This window comes from Lissotriton helveticus, chromosome 3_1 (assembly GCF_964261635.1).
Source record: "Lissotriton helveticus chromosome 3_1, aLisHel1.1, whole genome shotgun sequence".
Lineage (NCBI taxonomy): Eukaryota > Metazoa > Chordata > Amphibia > Caudata > Salamandridae > Lissotriton > Lissotriton helveticus.
Window position 1 is genome coordinate 127,703,940 of NC_136061.1, and position 18,026 is coordinate 127,721,965.

The following is an 18,026-nucleotide window of genomic DNA, read 5'->3' on the forward strand; positions in this document are numbered from 1 at the left end:
TTTAACACGACACCAGGCGTTAACCATTAAAAAAGTTTTTACGGTTGGTAGTCAATTTTAATATCACTTACCACATCACTTTTTTCTGCACTTCAAACACACAGCTTAAGAGCATTCACATCATTCGAAAACAAGGGTAAATCCAGAGAAGTTAACCAGCATTCTTATCTTTCCCAGGTTGGTCATTTCATAACAGAGCCCAAATATTGTGACTAGAGATGAGACAATGGAATGATGACCTTGACCCTTCTCTTCTCCCTCTTGTCCCCCCTCTTTAATGTGCATGCGCCTCCTTCCTTCTTGAGACAGGGTAGAAAAATAAAATAACTACCAGAATCAAGTTTTCTTTGTTTACATTAAACTTTCCTCCTTCAGTCTTGTGAAATCGGTAAGCCGAATGTTTACAACAGAAGTGGTGCGGATGCAGAAACTACTTTAATCGGCACCTCATCCACAGTCTTCTCAAGTGTCACTCTTTGTCAAATAATCCACATTCCCAGAATTTAGAACATCCGTATGGAACCCACAGGCGAGCCCTTCTGTGGAACCCTGGCAAGGTTCCATCCAACCGAAGATCACAAATCTTTATATTTTTCTGCATATATTTTACTAACTCCTCTCATGTAGCTTTTTGTTTTAGTCCAGATATGGAATTAGAAACAAGTTCCATTTAGCTTTAATTATATTTTTCTCCAAAAGGAATATTAGTCAAGATACTAAGTGCCGCCTTGGCATGAAGATGCCCACATCTGACATAATTCTTGGCTTACTTGGCTTATCGGGGGAATCCCTGAAATGATGATGCCAGTAACTGGTTTAATGTTAACCCTGTCATAATGACGGTCATTCCAGGCCCTTTCGTGACATTCTTAGCATAATGAATCTCATCATTTTGTATAATTATTTTTCTCTGTGGCGTTACATAGACATTCAAGGGATGATGACGCTAATCCCCAATTTATGTTATGTTTATCATAATGTAGGCTATATGTTGCAGATCATGACCCTCTCTCACATGTTTGCATAAAGCTGGGAATTGTGGCATATTTAAGGCATCCCTTGCCTGGTGACAGCTACTGGCATAATGCTGGCCATGGCATAAAGGTGTCATTCATGGCATTTTGGGGGTATCTTTTTCATGATGATGCCCATCCTTGGTATAGTTCCCCAAAACAGCTAGGTCTAAGCTGGCCACTGCAGCATATGCATGTGTACATTTCACTTAAAGAAGTTCTTCCCATTCATGTAAAGGAAAGAGACACCCAGAGGCAGAATAATAGACTGTCTCCCTTTGAGAGACAAGGATCATACCCCTAGGACTGATGAGAAGCTCAGTTCTGCTGAATGCTTCTGATTCCCTGGAGCACTGAGGGTCTGTCCACACTGCCAGAGTCTGGGAACCTGCAGTGCCAGGTAGAGCAGTGAGGTACTTAACACTGCTAACTCAAACTATGACCACTGCCCAGCTACCCTCTAATACCTGATCATCTCAAGTGGCTTACTTGAGGGTAAGATATTTACAGGAGTGAGGCCAGCATGTGTGACATCACTGCGGGACCGCTCATGGTGGTCTGTCAATGCGTTAGCCCCTCACCCACAGCACCACTCAAAGTGTGACTCTCACTTTAGCGAGACTCTTTGCAGGCATGAGGGCAGTGTGTGACCCCATCACAGTTCCCAGTGTTGGGAGCATTTGCAGCCGAGTGCCCATGCCCGCCAGAATGAATGCCTACAGGCATAAGCCCATTGGTGCATCCCCTCTGCAGTACCTCTCCCTTGGATGCCCATCACTCTCTGTTAGCTCCTGATGGACCTGATCTAGTAATTGGGTTTGAACCAGCTGATCACCATAGCCTGATTGGATCATTCGCAAAGTTATTCCCGAAGTATTGCAAATTTCACACAAAAAATTCAAAAATGACAGAGAATACTATCTTAATTAAATTTTTTTAAACAAAAGATTAGCACTGCTAGAACATTATATTTATTGTGAGTGACACATGTGCTTCATGAACTACCGACCAGGATTAATCCTTACAGTTTGACCACACTAAAAGAGGATGTACTTGATAGTTCTCTGAGCTTGCTGTAGTGTCTAGTTCATTTGATTTCAAATTCAAAATTCAAAAAATTCTGGCCATAAAAGCACAAAGAAAAAATACAGCACAATTTGTACATATGATTCTTGCAGAGGTAAAGTGCGCGTGCTTTGCAATATTTAAAAAATAGTTCGGAATATAAATATAAAAGGTGCTGATTCGGAATTGATATTTTTAAAACATTTAAAAGGGTAATTAAAAGGTCTTGATACATTTTGTTGCGTAAAGAAAAAAACTATAATTATCCAATTGTTTTCAATGCGAGTGAAACTACTTGTCACAACGATGTTTAGGAACAAACACTCAAATTTCAAAATTTTCTTAAAGGTGATATATGAGTGGAATGTCCTGCTGTTTTTGAGAGACATTTCTGATGTTGGTCACTTGGTGTCAGAGGGCACTTGCTGCTACGACTTGTATTTTGTGGCTCGGGTGAAGCCATTTCGTCCTCTACCTTAGAAAGAGATTTTCACTACTGCTGTGTGAGGCTGAGCTTTACTTAGCACTTCATGTATCACCTTGGATTGAGAGATCTGTGCAACTAATAGTTTTCCACTTTATTGACTCTCAGTCGGAATGAAGAATTTGTGGGCAGGAGGGCAGTTTGGAAAATGAAAGGAGATGAAATGAAGGACTGAATACGGATGTTAGACACATTTGGAAAAGCTGACAGCACAAGTAAAATTGCATTCTCAGATTGTGTTAGCTGCGAGTTTCAGGTAAATTGTGCTGAAAAATGCAGGTACCAGTTGCTCAATGTTTTTAGAGGGTTAACCCCCAAACCTCTGGCGATGATCAGGCTTGGTTTGGACACCATGAAAGTATTGAACTATTTTAAGAGGGCTTATTGCCGATTACTATTGTGCTATAAAATGTATCAATTAGCCCCGTTTTTCCTAACATTTTAGGGACGTTTATATCCCTGTAGCGCCCTGGAGGAAACCTGTACCCTTCATCCTAAATGTCAAAGTTCACCAGTTGTCACTGCTGCCTAAGACTATGGTTGAACAGCTAAAATAAAAATATACAGGGCTGACGTCTGTGGACATTCGTTTCACGGTCGTAAATATTTCAGGTTTCTTTGTAAATATATAGTGGTTATTACCCAATGTACAGACCACGCCAAGGCAGTATGAAAGACGAGATGGTTCTGACGGGATTCAGACGTGAACTGTACGTCAGACAGATAACAAAGAAAGCATTTAACTCACTGAGCTACCGGTTCCTTGAAATACGTCTGTACTTTAAAGGAGTTTAAGGCAGCTTCTCCTTATTGCAGACTGTAGAGTTCTCTGTTCTGCGCACTGCACATTTTGTGTACAGAGCTGCAGACTGAACGTTTTCTTCAGGTGTTTAGAAGTTAAGCGGAAGTCTTACTTTGATGTTTCAATGTTCCCTGCACAGACCGTGGTAAGCAGTTCACAAGGCAGATGGGAGTGTGTATGTTCCGACATTCCTTTATATATTGCAGACTGGCGAGCCCTTCCCTGACTCACCGCCGCCGGTACACAAGGTGCTCTGTACTAAGGGCTTTAGGCGCACTCTGTTCTCCTTCTGAGAATTTGTCAGAGGGCTTAAGGGGAATCCACTTGCTTCCCGGTACAACAGTCACCAGGACAAATAATCCGCCAGCAAGGACCAACCAAGAGGTTTCCTTTGAAGGGGGGAGAGGGTGAGGGGGGTGAGTGGGTAGAGAGCCCGGGTGTGTGGAAATGAGAGAGGGGGACAGCAAAGATTTCATGGGGCCCGATTCACAGAACTAACTTAAGACAAAATCCTAAACTTACTACTTTTGGTATTCACAGAAGGCATTTAGTAGTAGTAAAATTATGATGTTGTCTTAAGTCTGTCCTAAGTCTGTCCTAAGTCTGTCTTAAGTCTCTTAAGTCTGTCTTAAGTCTGTCTTAACTCTGTCTTAAGTCTGTCTTAAGTATGTCTTAAGTGTGTCTTAAGTTTGTCCTAAGTTTGTCTTAAGTCTGTCTTAAGACAAAATCCTAACTTTCCTACTACTTATTGCCTTCTGTGAATACCAAAAAGTAGTAGGACAGACTTAAGACAGACTTAAGACAAACTCCTAACTTTACTACTACTAAATGCCTTCTGTGAATACCAAAAGTAGTAAGTTTAGGATTTTGTCTTAAGTTAGTTCTCTGAATCAGGTTCATGGTTCCCAATGTAAGCAAGGAAAATGGACCCTCACTCCCGATTGGGTAGTAAAATGCATTCATAATTGGGGTGCGTTGGACCTCTAAACTGGGTCTGTAAAGCCCTGGTGCTCTATGCCGCTTCACCGGCTGCACTCCTGATAGCTGTGCTGCTAACACTGTGCACCTGTAATCGGCCGCTCACACCTTTTAGCTTCGAGCTGTAAAAATATTGAACCCAGTTCTGAATTTGAGCCTGTGGTTTCCGGTGCTTGGCTTCGCACTGCATTGTCGACTTCAAACTCTTGTGACAGTCTGCCACAAGGCGGCGCTGCCTGGCTAATTTAGGACTTAGTTCTTAATGCAATGTACATACAAAAATTACTATTACCATAATATATATATATTGATTTAGATTTATGATTTATAACACGCTTGATTGCCCAAGGGCGTCTAGGTGCTACAGCGGAGGAGAAAATACCAATGAGAGAATCAGTGCCTAAAAAGCCAAGTTTTTATCGCCTTTCTGAAAGAGAGAAGAGTTGTGCTGTTCTTTATAGATAACGGCAATCTATTCCACAGTTTGACAGTATGGAAAAAGAAACTACTTCCTCCCCAACGCACCCTTCTGATTTTAGATACCTGCAGAAGTTTGCTCGTGGCAGAACGAAGTGTTCTGTTCGGGAGATGCCATTTGAGGTGTTGTTTCAAATATTCAGGTCCTATCCCCTGAAGTGCTTTGAAGGTCAGACATGAGGCCTTGAATTCCGCTCTTTTTTTCACCGGCAACCAGTGAAGATGTTAAAGGCCCTGGGACACCGACTGGAACTTAGGAATGTTAAGCAGCATCCTAGCAGCGGAATTTTGAGCCCGCTGGAGCTTGGCAAGTTGTTGTTTTTGAAGACCCAAATACAGGGCGTTGCCATAGTCCAATCTAGCTAAGGCCAAATATGTTACCAGTGTCTTGACAGTAGATGGTGGGATATAAGGTTTCACCTTCTGAATCAGTCAGCGGGTGCAGTGAATTTGTGGACAAGCTTTCGGCAATGCTCTCTACCATGCTAAATGAGCTGAAGGAAAAATCACCCGGCATTCCCAGGGCCAACAGCCCCACTAATGTGAACAACATATTATCGACAGCAGAAACAAATACCGAGCAACCCAGCAAACTAATCGCAACTGGCATACTGCAAAGTGGAAGCATTTCAAACAGCAGCGGCGACTCTCCAAAGGTAGTAACGGCTATTACGGGAGTGACTACATTGAATGCAAAACAACGCCGCCAGCTGAAAAGAAAAGGTCGCAACCAGAAATCACTACCACTCAAGCAAGCACAGTCTTACCCAGTCTTCATCAAGCAGAGCCCAAACTTAAGCACAGCTCACAAAGAGGATGGCAGGCAAGGAAAAATGACCCTCACAGGTTTTCAGCCCCACACAGCATCACCCCTTAACTTAGATGGCAAGCCAATAGGACCAAAGGAAGTCCTTCTTCAACAAGAAGAAATAAACCCAGGCTCAGCAAATGGAAAAACAACCAATACAACTGGTTCTGGCCCTCCGCTTCTAAACACCAGTTGCGAGATACATAGCTACGTCGGCTGGCCAACGCAACTTGAATTAACGCCCCAAGACGTGAAGCCTTCCCATGTGAGTACCGGGCAGGCAACCGGGCTAAAAACTACCACCTACCCAGTGGGCAATGAAGTAATGGGGGAGAAGAAGACTGACACATCACTGAGAGCGGCATCCGCACCAGAGGAGAATCACGCAAGAACAACCCCCAACCAGCTGACTCAGCTCCCCTTCCGCAGGCAGGAATCAGTTTTAAGATTAAATGTACCTGAGAAGCAACCTTATTTACTTGAGATTGAAATGTAAGACCGTCATCAAAAATTACTCCCACATTTTTGGCCTTTTTTACTGGAATAGGAGGAGTACCCATCCACTGAGGCCACCATTTTTCGGACCATATGGAGCGAGCTGAGCCCAAAAGAAGCACATCGGTTTTATTTCCGTTCAGCCTTAAGCAGTTTGTATTCATCCAGTAGTCTACAGATGTCATACAGTGATTGAAACGAGCTGCTGTCTCATCTGGATTACCAGAGATAGAGATCACGATCTGAGTATCGTCAGCATAAGATACTAACGAAAAGCCAAACTGCCTGATGACATCCGCCAAAGGGGTAACATATAAATTAAATAACGTAGGGCTCAAAGAAGAGCCCTGCGGGACCCCACATGGAAGTAAGAATTGCTTTGAGCATTGATCATCCATCTGAACAAACTGGCATCTATTATTAAGGTAAGATCTAAGCAAGCTTAATGCCAGACCTGAGACTCCCAGCCCACGTAGCCTCAAGATGAGAATGTCGTAGCTCACGGTGTCGAAGGCCGCCGAGAGGTCTAAAAGAATCAAGGCAGCCTTCGCACCTGAATCCAATGATGATCGAAGCTCCTCAGCTGCCATGACCAAAGCTTTCTCCGTACCGTGTCCCTTCCGGAAGCCATATTGCGTGGGATACAGAGAGTTCTGGAGGGCAACGAAGGACGTAAGCTGGTGGTTCATGTTCTTATCCAGCACTTTTTCTGGGAACGGGATCCTGGCTATAGGTCGATAATTGCTATGAACACCAGGATCCAGACCAGGTTTTTTCAACAGGGGAAAGATAGAGATCCTCTTCCAAGTCTCAGGGAAGATGACAGAATCAAAAATCTCTTTAAAAAGGAAATAGAGTAGTTCGCTAATCTCCTCAGCGGCATTATGAAATACTTTTGGGGGGGCAAGGATCAAAAGGTGCTCCTGATTTCACCTGTCTAACTGTTTGCAAGATCTGTTCTATGTTTGGACGAACAAAGACAGCCAAATCATAATCGGACTGTTTTGGAGAAGGAGAGGGTTCACTCACTTGACTCTTACTATTATTTTCACAGAATGTCTCATAAATAGAGAGCACCTTATCCCTAAAGAAATCTGCCAATTGATTGCACAATGCAGCATTACTGTTCGATAAGGGTGAGGTTGGAAGTGTCACTAGCTCCTTTAGCACTGAGAAGAGTGTTTTGCTTGATGTGCCTTCCTGCTCAATTTTATTAGAAAAATAACTACATTTCTTCTCCGAGATCATTTTTTTATAGACAGTCAATGACTGAGTATAGGTCGCTTTTTCCATGTCTCCATAGAATTTTCTCCAATGCCTCTCAGCCCGTCTACATTTTTGTTTCTGAAGACGTAACATATCATCGAACCAAGGTTCTGTTATCTTCAGCCGTCTACTGGTAAATATTTTTTCAGGGGCCAGGATATCTACTGCTGATTTTATCCAATTATTAAAGGTGTTAGTAGCTGTATTAACTTCAGACATCAATATTGGTCTGGAGGCAGCCAGGGTTGATTGCAGTCGTAAGGGGCTGATTTCCTTCCAATTTCTCCCTATGAAGGACCTAGAGGCCGAGTGAGGATGAGCAAGATGGTGGGATGACGTAAGTGAAAACTGAATAGCTTTGTGATCTGACCATGGAATTTGCAAAATCTCCTGCATTTTCAGATGAGGGTAGATGTAAATATACCATCTAAAGTATTTCCAGCCTCATGAGTAGGATGTTTAATAAATTGTGTCATCGAGGCAGTGGCCATCAGCTCTAAAAGTGAATTTGTATATGTATCATCAGCGTTTTCAAGATGATAATTCAAGTCACCCAAGATGGAAAACTCCAGATGGTCAACACTAGCCTCAATAATATGTCTGATTATCTCTAAGAATTTGCTCTTAGTTCCTGGTGGCCTGTAGAGTAGTACGCCATTAAATATGTAGTTTCCACTAATAGTAATTCCAAATGAAAGAAGTTCGCACTCAGGACCACTTCCTAATGTTGAACTATTTATTGTTAGATTATCCTTAGCAATGATTGCTATATATATATATATATATATATATATATATATATATATATATATATATATATATATATATATATATATATATATATATATATATATATATATTTATGTATTTCCCTGTTTCCGCCAGAAACCGCCGCTCTCACCTCCAAAGAAATGTCACGCACTCCCAAGCTGATTATCTATTTTTATTTTTAGCTTGCGACAAATGCATTTTAGCTGCTTGGCCTTCCTCAATGTCCATTTCAATCTTTTTCGTTTCACCTTATATTACATTGAAAATCTCATTGGGCAGCATGCATTAGCACAAACATAAATGAGGGACTGCAAATTCAGTTGCTTACACATTCTTGATTAACATCGCAGCCTTTTGGAAATATTTTTCAATGTCTTAAACACAATATGTAGATATATATATATATATATATATATATATATATACACACATACATACATAATACCAATCTCATCCTCTAATGCATTGTATTTGCCACATGCCACTTGAAACAGTTATGGTAGACTCATTCATTGTTTAAGCCTTCATATTCATTGCACCACGTTATTCAAATTCATTAGTTTGCAATCGAGCTCTAAATGGGCATACATTCACTGAAAGAAAATATTACGATAAACAAATATTTTAACCAGTATTGACAGAAAATGTAATTCAACAAATCTAAAGCAGTTTGAATATTTCTTTTTTGCTTCTTTATAGACTATATCATTTTTGATCTGGGAGAGTAGAGGGATTTTTTATATGACTCTAAAAAAGTAAGTAAGAAAGTGAGTAGATGTAGCTACTCTAAGGAATCGAAATATCTTCCAGAGTGGATGGGGTTTCCCTCTACCTTCATGATATTCTCACACCCAGCTCCCACTAAGCAACACCTTTGGATACGATTTTTGAAAAATGCAGACATAAGCTTCGAACAATCAATCTTTATTCTTTTACTTTCCAATAATGTATTCTTGGTGCACAATATTGTATGTGTAAGACTAATGCTTAATTAGTGGATCAAAATAGTAGAATAAGGGATAATATCCTCCTGAGACCTTTTCAAGTTTGCATCAGACTCTCCAGACGTGGAATTTCTCTCTTGGTCAGACAACATAGGTCTGCCTCCTGTCTCTGTGTCTAAAGGAGAAACAAACACCTGGATTTTCTACAAGTAGCCCTCTCTTGTTGGTCAAACTATTTTGTTGCTCAAACTGATGCATATATATTTGATCACCAAGATATGTGGGTCTGTTATGTAGACTTGCACATCCGAGTGACTCTCAAACTACTATGAGTACCAGATATGGATGTGTGTTATGTGCAGCCTTCAGATGGTAGATCGCGTATCACAGTTGTGGCCAGAGCTCCATTGGCTCCGACCAGCCATTCCACACTTTTTTTAAAATGTACCTTTTGCACTGGGCTTTTACTGGACTTGACCTAAATGTTAGCCGGACAGTCTTTGTCATGTTGCCCATACTGCTTCTCGCCGCTGTGCTAGGAACATGCAATGTGGAAGTAGAGCCTTTTTTCATCAATTTTAAGGTCTGGCTAAAAACAGCTTTATCTGCATAGTACCTTTTGTTACCAGTTCTTTAAAAATATAAAGAGAGTGACTTTTGACTCCACCCAGAGGAGCATTTCTCTCCCACCTGTTGCTATTGGCTCCAAAGTGTGTCATTCTGATTCTACAGAGTGTTGGCACAGAGGTGCACATGGGACTACTTTACGTCTAAAAGGACACACAAACATAAAACCTTTTGTTATATTCAATTATTTATCTCAATATTCAATACAGCTACCTACACCAGAGCTCCACCAATACCACTACCAACACCACAAGCATCAATTCACCACCTGTGGTGTAGCCCTCCTGCACCCACTTTGGTTCTCCATTTTTAGTTTAATATTTTATTGGGACCCGTATAACATATCAATACCAGTAACGTCTCCAATACCACCACTATCACCACCACCAGCAATACGAACACAGTCAATAACAGCAATAAACCTACAACAATGCCACCACTACCATCATTAACACCTCTGTCACCAAAACTGCATCAATACCAATGCCACTACACAATACCAGCAATAACACAAACAGTGCCATCACCTATAATACCACCTCCACCACTTCTAACACACCACCACTTTCAATACCAGGCTATCACGAATATCACCACCACTAATAGCACTATCTATCTATCGATTTCTTAGTGGAATGCAGGGCTCTGGTAAAAGCATTGCGATTACTAATCGGTTGGGCAAACCCAGCTGGAAAAAGATCATAGAGCACCCTGATTTCCCGAGGAGAGCCAATGAAATGAAACCCACAATGACAGGAAATACCTTAACAGACAATCAACGTTTTGGGGACTGGATCTGTAACCCTATACCACCATCATCAATACTTCTGATATCACTATTAGTACTATCATAAATCACCACCAGTACCACTAACAATACATCCATCTCAAAGTCACCACTAGTACTATCAATGCCCATCACCACGACTTGCAATACCACCACTATGTTACCAACAACCCCAGCACTAACAAAATCATCACCAATATAACACGCCCACTGATACCACCACCAATACAAGCACCAGAAATACCACACTATTAATACCATCAGCACCTTGACAGAGTGTGGATTTAATTACACCGTTTTTACAATTGTGTTTTATTTGTGCTTTCGCCACATCTGTACAGTGCTCTGATACACGTAAGGGTCTTGTACGCGCTTTATAAAAAATTTCAAATAAAAATAAGCACCAATACTACCATCATTAGTACAGTACAAACAATATAATCACTGGTAGCACTAATGCCACAAACAATACTAACAATACCACTACCAGCACCACTAATAACACCACAACACTAATAAAACATAACCACCAATGCCATCAATTCCACAAAGGCATCGATTGCACAGTACTACCGTTACCAGCACCACCAATGCTACACTGCAATCAATTCAATTTCACAACCAAGGATATTACTAATATTGTACCTCCACTGATATCACCACCAGCGATACCCACCAGTTATAACACTAGCAATGTCTTCTTCATTATCCCCCCAATACCACACCACCACTACCAATAACACCAACATTATTACCACTACCAAGCTTAGAAAGGGAGATTATGTGATTACATGGCATTTCGACATGAGGTTGTTCTTTTCTGTCTCTTCCCGCCGGACACGCTGTGTGTGGGGTCACCCTAAGACATCCCTGACGCTCTTTTGCGGCCGGGCTTGTCTCCGCCCCCTGTTCTCTCGCTCCTGTATCCAGCTGGGCTCAACACAGACCTGCGACCGGCCGGGCTTTGCTCCGCCGGTCCTGCTCCCGCTGACTACAACATCCAGGATCCTTTGAGGCAGGACGCATCACCAGCACGCGCCAGGTGGCACATAAAGCCCCACCTGGGGCCGAGGCCTTTGTTGTTCTTTGCTGTCTCTTCCCGCCGGACACGCTGTGTGTGGGGTCACCCTGAGACATCCCTGACTCTCTTTTGCGGCCGGGCTTGGCTCCGCCCCCCTGTTCTCTCACTCCTGCATCCAGCTGGGCTCAACACATACCTGCGACCGGCCGGGCTTTGCTCCGCCGGTACTGCTCCTGCTCCCGCTCTTGCTGACTACAACATCCAGGATCCTTTGAGGCAGGACGCATCACCAGCGCGTGCCAGGAGGCGCATAAAGCCCCACCTGGTCCCACGTGGACGCGCGCGAGACGCGCCGGGCTAAGCCTGAGCAAAGGGCGGGCCGTCTGTGGCCGTCCGGGGCAGGACGTGGCTGGGCTGGGCCACACCCCCTTCGAGTAAAGACTCTGCCTATAGGAAATACGTAAATACCATACTGATTATTTCATTTATTTCTGCTAGTCGGTAGTGGAATACTCGGAGGTATAATGGTCCGACCGGCTAGGAAGGGCCGCCAGGTGGCTATAGCCACAATGGGAGGTGTGGTTACAGGCACTATTGACCAGTTTATTACACGGGCTACTGTGGTTTTAGGAAAAGAGATAGCACTCGCCGAGAAGCGACTGTCAATAGATCTCTTAACTGGGAAACATTCCTCACTGGGCAAGATCGGGTCAGTTGTCACCCCAGAACGACCCAAAGGTAAAGTTTCGCCTATTTCCTTGAGTCCAAAACTTAGTTTCACACAGGAGGAACCAGACAATATCGAGGCATGCTCCCTACTAAACTCAACACCCATTAGTTTAGGTTCTTGCACCTCGCGGGGTAGTGTACCACCACCCCTCTCCCCAATTTCATCATCGCTTTTACTATCACCTGCTAGCCCCATACATGTCGATATTGTGCCAGAAGTAACTACAAACACTACAACTACTGGTCCATCAGGTAAAAGAAAAAGAAGGGGCAGCCCACGAACGGGCGTTGTAGCCAAAAGTTAAAACAGACACCCTGGCAGCCTGCGCTGCCTTTCTGTTCACCCACAGCTGTTATAGATAAACCTCAACTAGCCACCCAATGTTGTACTAATGAGGCGCTCCTAGAGAATATGGAGAAAATACTTAAATCCTTGATGTTGCCATTGATTGAAAGGACAAAAAGGATTAATTCTAAATTAGATGACCTAGAAAAATTAGTTATTGGAAATACAACTACATTGGACACTATAACAAAATCCCTGAAGAACCCAAAGGCTATATCATCCGCCACTGTCCCATCAATCATTGATCCTAAGAACGGCGGGGTGATGCAAATTAACACCATTGCAAACCCCGTCATTCAACCTGCCCAAACCGGTGTTAAAAAACGGCCGGTAGAGGCTAATCTAATAAAGTCCACTGGGGACAAGGTTTTGGGGGCAGGTGCAGTGTCTAAGAAGCAACTAGAATTGCGTGTACATACAAATGAAAGCCAGATTAATGGGCGGGGTCATATTAGCAATAAGCGTATTTCCCAACAATTACCCTGGGTAAATCTTCCCCCGGAAGCAGTACCCTACACGATTATCCTGGTGGGAGTTCGTGGGATTGGGACTGAGAAAACTGAAACACATAGGGAATTGAAAAATAAAACCATCTTCTGGCTTGACAAAAATAAAACGCTCCCTCCCTTTTCTAACACAGAGATACTAAATGTTAGGAGGGTGAGTTGGGTAGGGAACAATGTTAAGAACCTAGAAGGCGACTGCGTCATCGTGAATTTCAAGGATCCCTGGGTAGTAGACTTCATTCGCAGGGAACCAAGGTTTGGCAGAGAGGGGAACATTCAAATTTTGGATCTAAATTACTTTTACCCTGGCGTAAACCGTCCATCATTCCCCCCGCACCATGCATACAGAAGGAAACCATGTGTAACAAATCCTTTTGACAGGGTGATGTTCCAACTACCCCAGTCAAATCGATTTGACCCCTTTACAGATTTAGAGGGGGTAGACTGACTGCAACATTCTACAGAGCCTCAGGGGTTAGGTAGTAAGGAAATATCTGATAAGAAACAGGTTTTTCCTGTGGTTGGAGTACTGATGGATGATAAAATGGTTGGGAGGGGTATACAGCATGTAGTACAATTAGACAGGTTAAGGGACGATCAGGATGTAGGTCAGGAGGTAGGGCAGGATGTGAATATGCCACATCTGGGTACCGTGGAGGATAAAATAGCAAAGGGAAGGACTAGGATAAAAGATATTGTACAGAATGCAGATTCTCCCTATTACTTGGGTAGAAATCAATGTATGCCAGAATTAAATGGCAGTTCAGAGGCTAAAATTCCGCCAGAATATAATAATACGGCAGCAACTGATACTACCCAATTCATAAATCCAATACCATTATCCTCGCATCAAACAGTTCACGTCACTGGAGATGGACTAAACGTTACTACCTGGAATATAGCAGGCATAAATGGTAAATTCAATACTCCTGTTTGGAATGATTTTATCGCACAAGGGCACGACATAATATGTCTTCGAGAGACATGGTATAGAGACCAAATTACAGTCGAAGGCTATACATGTTTTTATATAAATGGCGTAAACTCCGTCGCAGGTAGGGCCAAGGGCGGTTTGTTGACCCTGATATCTACTGGGCTTACAGAATTTAATCTAGGTAAATGCCTAGAGGTTGGGCCTTCCTTGAGCATCATAAAGCCAACACTTTAGTTATTGTTAATTTTTATAATAACATTTTTGATGCTAGCAGAGGTTCTGTGGTACAAGACATAGATAGAGCACTAGATGAACTTCTTGTAGGTCATAAGGATCCCCCAGCCATTCTCTGGGCAGGAGATTTTAATTTGCAAGTTTGCAAAGACGCCCAAAAGGGGATCTGTGGTACTACCTATGACCATGACGATAGAAGTAATACTACCGAGAACCACTTCCCACACAATACATATGGATTGGCATTGAACAACCTAGTCGCCAAATTAGATCTAGAATTATTGGATTGTTAAAAAAAAGGGGCAATATTAGGTGCCCTACCTTTAAAGGTAGGGATTCCTACTCTAACATTGATCACATATTAATTCCAAGTGGTACGGCCTACCGTGACTTATGGATCGTCGAACAAGTACTGAGTGATCACAATAGCATAATTCTGACATTATTAGGATGGGGACGTAAAACCCTAACTTATAGTAAACCGACGCAGGACATCACGGCCTCTAGACCGAATGGTCCAAGAATTAAGTGGGCCAAAATCAACCCTAATAAATTTCTGGTAGAGGTAAACGCTAAATGTGGTGCCGAAATAAGTTATTGTCTTAAAGACGTGACTACCCCAGGAACTGTGTTATCTATGATTAGCAAGATAAATGCAACAGTAGAAAGATTGCTAACTGTAAAGAATCATAAACACAGGGACAGACAATTGGGTTGGTTTAATAAGGATTGTATGCAAGCTTTGACCTCATTAAAACATGTATTGTCAATAAAACCGAGAGTCTTGGAAGAAGTTAGGGAGAAGCGGCATGCTTACAAAATTACGCTAGAGTTAAGGAAAAAACAGCTACAAGACGAGGCATGGCAAAATTTAGATATGGCTGCAACTACAAAAAATAGCAAACTCTTGTGGGAGATAATCAATTGCCCTTTCCTAAAGAATGACACCTGTTGTATCTTCCAACATTAACTGCAATACTTGGATAGAGCACTTTTCTAAGGTTTTTAACTCTGATGGGCTGTTTTTAGAGACTTGTACTTGGCCAACCACTTCGTTACACATTACTTTGGATGGGGTACAGGCAGGACGTAAGAAGAGCAACGGTGGCAAGGCACCTGGGCCTGATGGTGTGCCGGTAGATCTATATAAACATGAAATGGACTTATGGGCACCCATCTTAACACGATTCTTTAATGCCGCAATTGAATTTGATTTTCCACAAACCTGGGGCCAATCAATTATTGTACCCCTTTTTAAAAAGGGTTCCAGGTCGGACTCATGCAACTACCGTCCCATCTCCCTCCTTAATTCGTCAATCAAAGTACTAAGTAGGGTCCTCCTAGACAGATTAGAAACATGGGCAGAGGAGGAATCTATTTTATCACCAGTACAGTATGGATTCAGGAAGGGGATTGGTACGATGGAGCAATGCGTCAACCTTGATCTTATCATTAACAAATATAGAATAGTTAAGGAAGGAAATCTTTTTTTATGTTTTGCCGACTTAAGCTCTGCTTTTGATTTGGTTGAACACTCACTTTTATGGCCTGTTTTATTAGACATGGGTGCACCAAAAGAGATCATTTATTTCCTGGCCAGACTATATGAAACATTGACATGTAAGGTGCGTTATGGTCTGGCCGGCGAATGCACCCCTTATTTTAAAGTTAACAGAGGCATAAGGCAAGGATGCGTTTTAGCACCTCTTTTATTTTCTCTGTTTATAAATGAGATAGATGCAAAACTCAGAACGTCCGCCGTGGATGCACCTTTAATTGATGGTAAGCCTATCCCAATTCTGCTTTATGCATATGATGCGGTCCTTTTATCACGTACACAAAATGGACTGCAACGCCTTATTGACAATTTTCATACGTTTATAGCTAAACGGAAATTGATAATCAATAAGGATAAAACTTTCACAATGACATGCGGGAAGAAAACTAAACTAAATAAGATCTTCTTTTTAGAAAATGTCAAAAAATATTGCTACCTTGGGATCACTTTTTCAGGTGATGGGGGATGGACCAGTGAACAAGAGAGTGTCCAGTTAAAAATGATTAGGAACACCAACAGTGTCTTCAGATTTGCCGCTAAATTGGGGAACCGTAGAATAAAAGAGATGATCCACATCTACATAATGAGGTGCTTGTCATCTGCACTGTATGGGGCAGGTGTGTGGGGACATAACATCAATAGTTGCAGGTTGATTCAACATCAGGAAAACCTTTTCCTAAACCGCTTACTATGTACCTCTGCACCTGCCTCCATTGAGATCATCCACAAGGATGTGGGCTTACATTTTATTAGGGATTTAGCTGCCCTACGCCCACTGTCCCTATGGCGGTCTATATGGTTCACGCCCGAAACAGAGTTTACCCAAGGTGTAATTAAAGATTGCCTAAAATTGGAACACTGTATGCGTATCCCTTGGCTCAGGTACATCCGGTTCTGGTACAAGTCAGTTTTTGATCTGGACCCTTTTTTAAATATGGAACACGATGTTCCCTTCGCAAAAAAGGAGCTGAAGAAATCCTTTTCAGAATATGTCGAGAAGGTTAGGGTTGTTGAATACGCAAATCAACGCACATATGTATTTTATCAAGAACATAGTGCTAAAAAAGGATTCCAGCGATATTTGACAGTTGTCACAAGAAGCTCCCACCGTTTTGTTTTAACACGGTTGAGATTAGGCACTGTGCACCACCTAGTGTATTTCTCTAATATCGGACGGAATAGCACCTTACCTTGCCCATGCGATGGGGTATCTAAACAGAGTTGTTGCCATTTTATGCTTTTTTGTAAATTTTATACTTTTTTAAGGAAATTGTTTTTAAAGCCCATTTTTTTAAAATATAACAAAAGAACAACTAAAGATGCTCTGCGGTTAATGTTTGAACTGAATAGTACGGATATATGTTTTTATGTAGCTACTTATATTTTAAAATGTATTTTTAAAAGGAAATCAATTATTATGTGAAAATGAATTATCTGATTTCTGTAACATTTACCAAGAGAAATGTTTTAATTTTTATACTGTTACAAGCACAGGCCACTTTAACATTGCATTTTTTCACATTAGAATTGTATATTCTAGATGAATTTTGCACTAATACCATTAGCATAGGTCATTTTAAAAATAGCACTTTCCAAATTGAGATTGTATACTTAGACGAGTCTTATATTAGTGTCCTTATGAAATTGACGTAAAACATCTATTCACAACATGGTAAAATTGATTATATGTGAAATTGTACACCTGTAAAATGTTTAAATCTACTTGACTAACCTTATGCCCTGTACAGTATGGCGCTTACATTCTTTTAAATGCAATGTAATGTATACATTTATTTTGTTTGCTATATGGTTATATTTCATATACCGAATAAAGCATTTTGAAAGAAAGACATGAGTGTGCTTGTGGTTGTAGCCACAGTAGAGCCTGGTCTATTGCTTTAGCCGATGCTTGTTTCCTCTTAGCAGCCAGCCACTGGCCAGGGCTCCGTGTCTCCCTACGTCAGATCTACAACCACAGAGAGTACCCTAAGGTCAGCGGGTTTGTTAGTCTCTCTTCCCGACGCTCCTTGTCCTGCTGCGTGACCGGATTTGTGTCACTTTTAACCTCAGGCGTTCCAGTCTCAGTAGCAAGAGACCTTCGGGTGCATATAACCGGGTCTGGTGGCTCAGTGGACTAGTGCGTCCATTGCAGGGGCCTGTGTTTGACCTCACGGTCACAGG

At 42.0% G+C, this 18,026-nt stretch overlaps 1 protein-coding gene across 1 annotated transcript in view; it reads left to right on the forward strand.

Annotated features, from left to right (window-relative positions):
* COL26A1 (collagen type XXVI alpha 1 chain) overlaps positions 1-18,026 on the forward strand; it is a 715,305-nt gene that overhangs the window by 685,587 nt on the left and 11,692 nt on the right. The gene's annotated exons all lie outside the window — the stretch shown is intronic.